General features: G+C 36.2%; 1 long non-coding RNA gene across 1 annotated transcript; it reads left to right on the top strand.

The window, feature by feature from the left end:
* The first annotated feature begins 5879 nt into the window (after nt 1-5879).
* Nucleotides 5880-6925, top strand: LOC141369132 (uncharacterized). The gene is made up of 2 exons (XR_012372696.1): nt 5880-5931; nt 6713-6925. It is a non-coding gene; the product is annotated as an uncharacterized lncRNA (long non-coding RNA).
* The last annotated feature ends 299 nt before the right edge of the window (nt 6926-7224 follow it).

The following is a 7224-nucleotide window of genomic DNA, read 5'->3' on the forward strand; positions in this document are numbered from 1 at the left end:
GACCCGAGCCCGAAACAGTTAAAAATCGCATTGTCACAGCAACATAAACACATTTCTGCAGACATGAAGTTGGATGGCGATAGTTCATCTTAAAATGAAACTTTTATGTTTATCAGCTTACCCTCAGGCCATCGAAGAGGTAGGTGACTTTGTTTCTTCAGTAGAACACAAATGTAGATTTTTAACTCCAACTGTTTCAGCTTGTCAGTTGTAAAATGGAAGTGGATGTAAACAAAAATCCGATAAAGCAAAAAAAAAACATGCACAGACAAATCCAAATTAAACCCTGCAGCTCGTGATGACACATCGATGTCCTAAGACACAAGACGACCGGTTTGTGCGAGAAATCGAACATTATTTATATAATTTTTTACCTCTAATACAACACTATCCACAGAGAAATGGGAGCTCCGTATAGTGTATGCCCTCACGTGCACCCGATACAGTAGGTGGCAGTATGGACCTGTGAAGTTGTTTCGCAACCCACTACTAAACATTAGATAAATAAAAAGGTGATGTGAACGTGCGTGTTTCATTTTAAGATGATCGCTTTAAACAGGCTCATTGGCTACCTACATATTATAATAAGCTGTTTTAAATTTCAAATGTTCAATGCCTTATTGTGCAGGGCCTGACCCAAACCCGAACATAATTTCTAAATATCTGTCCGAACCCGGCCCGGCCCGTCAGGCACCGTCGTGCTCGGTTCGGGTATCCATCCTCCAGTCTATATCTGGTGCGCATGCCCGATCAAACTGAGATAGGGTTTTGTGAAGCGCTATTACCGGCCATGGTCCTGTCAGTTAGCGCCGTCTCACTCTCCCATTGCTCTGCCAAGCAAAAAGACGCATGTCCGCTTCCCAATATACTGTAAACATACAGTAAGTGTTGCCTTTTGATGCATGAGATCATGCGAGTATCTGGCAAAGGTGAGCATTTCTTCTATCATAAACCCTTTAGATGTCTGCAGCAGGCATTTATTTTGACAAGACACGTGATTCACATAGGATCTAGGGCTGCAACTAACGACTATTTTAATAGTCGACTAGTCACCGACTATTGAAACGATTAGTCAACTAATCGAATAATAATTACTTTTTTCTAAAATGTAGCATGAGATTGCTTTAATTCTGTGGAAAATGATAGTAAACAAGAAAGAAGGGGGTAGTTCAATGAACGTTTTTTACATTTAATGAAAACAAGTTTTACATTTTTAATAATTGCAGCTACTATGATTTTACCAAAACGAAGTTATGTATTTCAGCTATTTTAATATATATTTATTAGGGCTGTCAATAAATTATTTTTATCTGTTCTAAATTTACCTAAATGTAACACTTTTCAAGTTTTTAATGCTCTAATCAGCATGGATTTGGTCAATATATATGCTATATGAAAATGTATGTCTACAACAGCCTGTTTACATTTTCAACAGAACCATCAGCCATAGTTTTATACATGATTTTCCCTTTAGAAGACCTTGTTCTTTCCCCATTTCTGTTTGCTACTGCATCATTTGTGACCTGTGCTGGCCAATTGAGTTCGGTTGAGCAAATTATTTTAACATTCTCTATTAAAAAACTTCAAAACCATTGGAACAATTATTGGAATCTGACAAAGTATGACAGAACTACACCTGTTTACGCAAAACAAAAACAATATCAATATATGTTTTTCTTTTATTGTTTAATGTTGACATTGAGACAGACCGCTTTAAGATACTGTATAGGCTAAGCAAGAGTTTAATATAATGTTACACAACAGATACTTTTCCTGAACAGTTAACCAAACATTCACTTCAGATATAACAGATTATAGGTCATACCTGCGTGAATTCTTGTCAAAACATATATTTTTAAAACTGTAATTTTGTGTAAGATGTCTATTAGGGATGGGCGAGTACAGCATTATCTGTATCTGTATACCATATGAATTATCTGTATCTGTACTCGGGGTGGGTGTGGCCTAACCCGGAAGTAGGCGGGGTTTGTCTTGAAATGGGTGGGGCTTTAACCGGTATGTTATTTTAAGCATGCAATTAATATATGGGTTGATCAGAAATTGATATATTTCTGTATCACTGATCATAAGAGGGAGAGAGAGAGTGTTTGTTTGTGTGTGTAGCTTAATTTGTAATATTATTTATTATTTATACCACTACTACCTTTATATTTTATGAAATACAGCAAAAAGTGTCAGAGTAAAAAAAAACTGGTTAAAGCCAGCTGATGGTTAAAACGAAAAAACTTAGATGACTGGCAGAGAGAGGAAGAGTGTGTGTAGCTTAATTAATTTGTAATATTTATAACACTAACTTTAACTTACTACCTTTATTTTTTATGAAATACAGCAAAAAAGTGTCAGAGAGAAAAAACTGACAAGAGAGAGAGGGAGAGAGAGAGAGAGAGCTTAAATTAATTTGTAATATTTATATTATAGCTTAATACCTTTATTTTTGTATGAAATACAGCAAATACGTGCCAGACACTCAGTGTCTGGTTACTGGTTAGAGACAGCTGAAGGTTTAAAAAAGAAAAAAATTCTCCGACAGGCAGAGACGCGATGCGAGTTGCATTCACGTCTGAACGAACCCACGTTTACCAGAACTCTGCTGATTAGTAGGTATTAACGATACACCCCGGAGTAAAAAGCTGAAGAAACCCTAAACATTAATGGAAAAGAACCGTGAACCCGAGAGACTGAGGGAGAGAGAGACAGAAAGCTGTTCTGTGTGTGAGTGTGCAGAGCGGGACACAGACAGCTCCTAGCTGAAGGTTTAAAAAAAGAAAAAAAATCTCCGACAGGCAGAGACGCGATGCGCGTCTCATTCACGTTTGAACGAACCCACGTTTACCAGAACTCTGCTGGTTAGTACGTATTTGAACGTTACAACCCGAAGTAAAAAGCTAAAGAAACCCTAAACTTTAACGGAAAAGAACCGCGAACCCGAGTGACTGAGGGAGAGAGACAGAGAGCTTTTCTGTGTGTGAATGAGCAGAGCGGAGCGGAGCTGTGGGACTCACAGCAACACAATACATCTGTATTTGTGTTAGGGGAGGGGCGGCGCTGTTAGTACTAGCCTATCACAGAACGCTGACACAATCAGCTACCCAATGATGATTTTCATTTAATCCGAGCACAGATATTGACTCGTATTACTCGTATAATACTCGTACTCGGCAGAAGTGCTTTATCCGTACCGGATACTCGTTTCAGCCGAGTATCCGGCTCATCTCTAATGTCTATATATATCAGCGTCCCGCACTCGCGCGTTTGTGTGCATGCGCTTCAGACCTCTGCGTCAGACATCGCTTTTGAGCCTTGTCACTCTTAATAACTCTTTTAACATCAATCAGGTCCCGAACTTTATCTCTCTTAATAATTATTTTAACATTAACCTGTTAGCCCTCATTCCATTTTCCGAACCCCCCCACAAAAACTGTCATAGCCAAACTAAAATAGATACAGTTTATGAAGTCTTTGCACTAAAAGCATAAGTTTGGTCTCATTTGAAAGCAGACACTTGGAAGTTTATTAAGAGGTGAACATTAGTTACTTTCATAATGAAAAAAGTTGTTATAGAGAGCTTAAATTATTCTTTTTTATAAACTCCACCAAACATGTATGAAATATTGTTATGAAAATCTAAATGAAATTGGCCTTGGAGCAATCTAGAAATGCTCTGCAGTTAAAGCCACAGGTCTGACCATGTTCTGTTTTAAATCTGAAGATGATACCTCTAAAACTCTGTATTTTATGAAATGTTTTTTAGACCCATGTCATGTAAATTTATTTAGAGAAAACAGCAAAAATGCTAAGCTAATGTTTGTTTATTTATATCTCACAACATCCTTTCAGTTTATTGTCCTATTGCTCCGTGTTTTAAACAGACTCATTAAATAAGCATCCGGATGAGTCATTAACAACTTTTAATCCGGGATATGGCTGTCTAAATGTTTATTTTATTATTATAAACAATATAATAATTGCTCATAATTTCTATTTAGTGTTTTATTTCCTCCTTTTGTCTCAATTCACTTTCTTTTTATTAAAGTCCTTTCTTACAAAAAGAAACTTACCTTAAAGAAGCTTTACCAGTCAAAATTATTCCTAGAAACACATATCTCATATCTCCAGACACAGATGTTTACAGAACAGCTAGTACGTTAGCTTAGCATACCATCAAAACACTACAAATAAAAGCATTTATAATAAAACTCACATTATAACATCAAAAGTCGAGTGCTTAAACAATCATGCGTGATCTGATGTGGCTTTGGATCATAAAATAAGACCGAAAATAAACAATTTTATGTTATTTATGCTGTTAGCTTAGCATAGCATTATAATATACAGTACTGTTATGAAAATAACAGACATAGCGTTAAAAATACAGACAAACCATATATAATCTTAATCGTGTTTATTGTCTCCATGGTTTTAAAACATCAAAACATCTTTATTTGCATGTTATTATAAAAACAGCGATCGCTCGTTGCAGGTCACTGTTCAAGTTCACGTCTGACTGACAGCTGCTGCTGAGCTCTGACGTCTTATGAAACTTTCTGAGAAAGAATATTGATACTTTCTGACTTTAGCGCCCTCCGGCTTCACGTATGAATGAAACAAACTGAGTGTGAATGACTGCAGACTCAAACTTGCTCATATCCCCATATTTGGAATAAAAATGGGTGAAATATTACCCCCACTGCAGAAATTTGAAGTAAACATATAAAATTTAAGTAATATTTCTCCAAATATGCATACTTTGAATTAAAAGCCCCGATAGATGTTGTTTTATCGAGTGCTTTCATGACGATCACGGAGGAGTATTTTTATCAATGAGTGCGGCTGAGGGTTATATTTCAAATTAAAGGTATGTACCGTTTTTCATTTTCATAACGCCTGACAAAAATGAAGAAATTACTGTTACTAGGATTCTCAGATTAAAATAAAGGTCAAAAACTAAATCTTAAATCAAAACACTTTTTAATGATGTATAGTTGTTTAATGTAAGTACATTTAAACTAACATTAATTTAAATTATGTAAATAAATAGCTCTTCAGTACATCCACGTCCTCGCGCAGGTTATCAAGTTTTAAGCAAGTCCTGCAGTCTATTTTCTATCATTTCTGAATGCTTTAAAAACTAAACTAAAAAGTGAAAGAAGACGCATCTTTGCTTTATATGGATTTGGGATGGTACACTTCTCAGGAAACGTGCAGATAAAGATAATTTTAGATGTTTAATGACCATTTAGAGCATTGGATTCGCTAGACGAGAGCTTAATGTTCTTATTTTTATGAAAAGCTCCGACTCATCTAGACAGCGCAGGTTACTTGCTGCTTCTCAATTCATCCAGCTGTGGGTCAAACAGAAATTGCGTGTGGCGTTAATCGCGCGTTAATAAAATTAGTGCCGTTAAAATGAATTTGTGTTAACGCGTTTATTTTGACAGCCCTAATATTTATATTTATAAATATATGCTGTATTTTTTAAGTTTTGAAGGTTTAAATCAAAACAAACCAACTGCAGTTGAATTGATATTAATTTGAATGCACAACCAAAAAACGAGATTTCTGAAAAAAAAAACGGAGTTATATATATATATATATATATATATATATATATATATATATATACACTCAGTGAGGGCATTCGCCTGTTGTGGGGTGCACGTCTGCTTCTTTTGCAAGAAAGGCATCCGTGGCTCTCTTCTTCAGACTGCATGCATTTAATTTAAAATTTTGTCAGGCACAGTCGGGCATAACGTTAAATCCTTTATTTGGATTATAAACTTTATACACACACGTGATGAATATCTTCATTTATGTCTGGACATTGAGGAAGAGAAGCGTTTATCTTTAATGTTACCTAAGAAGAAGAACAATGGAAGGCGCAATGGAGGCGGATATATTCCTGAAGAAACTGTAAGTAATTTGTCTTCATTTATATTTGCTATCATGTAATATGTTATGGCTTGTGCAGTTCAGCCTACATAAACAACCTCAACAGACTGCACGCTTCGGATTGAAAAACATTCGCATTGTTTACAAACGAGTAACTTACGCGTGATCACGTAATGGCGGATTTCATTGTTTGCTGTACAGTGTTAGACACAGTTATTCACTTTCGTATCCTTCATGGCAACTTTGAGTAATGCTGCACTGCTGTATCTTTTAAGTGTGTGCTGTAAGATTCCATGTTTACATGCTTATTTACAAACGAGTATGCGTGATCACGTAATGGCGGATTTCATTGTTACATGCTGTACAGTAGACACTTTCGTATCCTTCATGGCAACTTTGAGTAATGCTGCACTGGGGGATCTGCTGTAATATGATATTGTTTACATGCAACGCATTCCATACATTGCGCTTTACAAGCGACACCGTTTTATTATGAGCTCCGCGTTGTCTACACGGAGACTCGCCTTTTTTTAATTATAAATTTACCTTGGCCAGTCTACCTAGGTGTGTGAAAGACACCAATCACGAGACCAAATGGTGGCGCAGTGGTAGTGCGTTAGGCCGCCACGTGGTAAACCCGGGTTCGAAACCCGCCTAGGCCAATTTTTTTTTATACAGTATATTGAGTATATTGAGTTTAGGCGACCACCGTTACAAGTGCTGTCATTTAACCATCAGTTGTGTATGTAAGGGTATTTCTGTGGACAATTTATGCTAACAGCTGTTCATAACTCTCTTACAGGTCTGCATCCCTCTCATCAGTAAACTATGAAGTGGAAAAACATATTCACACTCTTTGGACATAAAGTTGTATGGTAACATGAGCCACATGAAGTTTACAGCTCTGTTGTTTATCAGTTTCTTATAAAAGTTAAGTTTTTGAATAGGGTCCTACTGACCTTCATTTCTATTTTGATTATATTGTTAACTTCTTAATAAACCTCAAACAAACATGTTCATTTGTCCTCACATTCTTTACTGTAGTTCCCTCCTCCCTCATTATGTAGCTCATTATGCGAGCCTTTGTTTGCTAGCTGTCAATCAATCCTTCTCGCATGCGGCCCCTCTAAACAAAAAGTGTCTTACAATTTCTAAATCAATATACTGGTTTATGTGAATGAGTAGTCATTTTAAAGAAAAAACTCTAGACTACTAGATTCTGTTTAGGAAAGTCTTGTTAAAACATGTTTAGTATGGGTTTTGTGGACTTATATCGGTGACTTAAAATTTTAGCTTTTTTAAAAACCACGCATA

Source organism: Misgurnus anguillicaudatus, chromosome 12, assembly GCF_027580225.2.
Source record: "Misgurnus anguillicaudatus chromosome 12, ASM2758022v2, whole genome shotgun sequence".
In the NCBI taxonomy this organism is placed as follows: domain Eukaryota; kingdom Metazoa; phylum Chordata; class Actinopteri; order Cypriniformes; family Cobitidae; genus Misgurnus; species Misgurnus anguillicaudatus.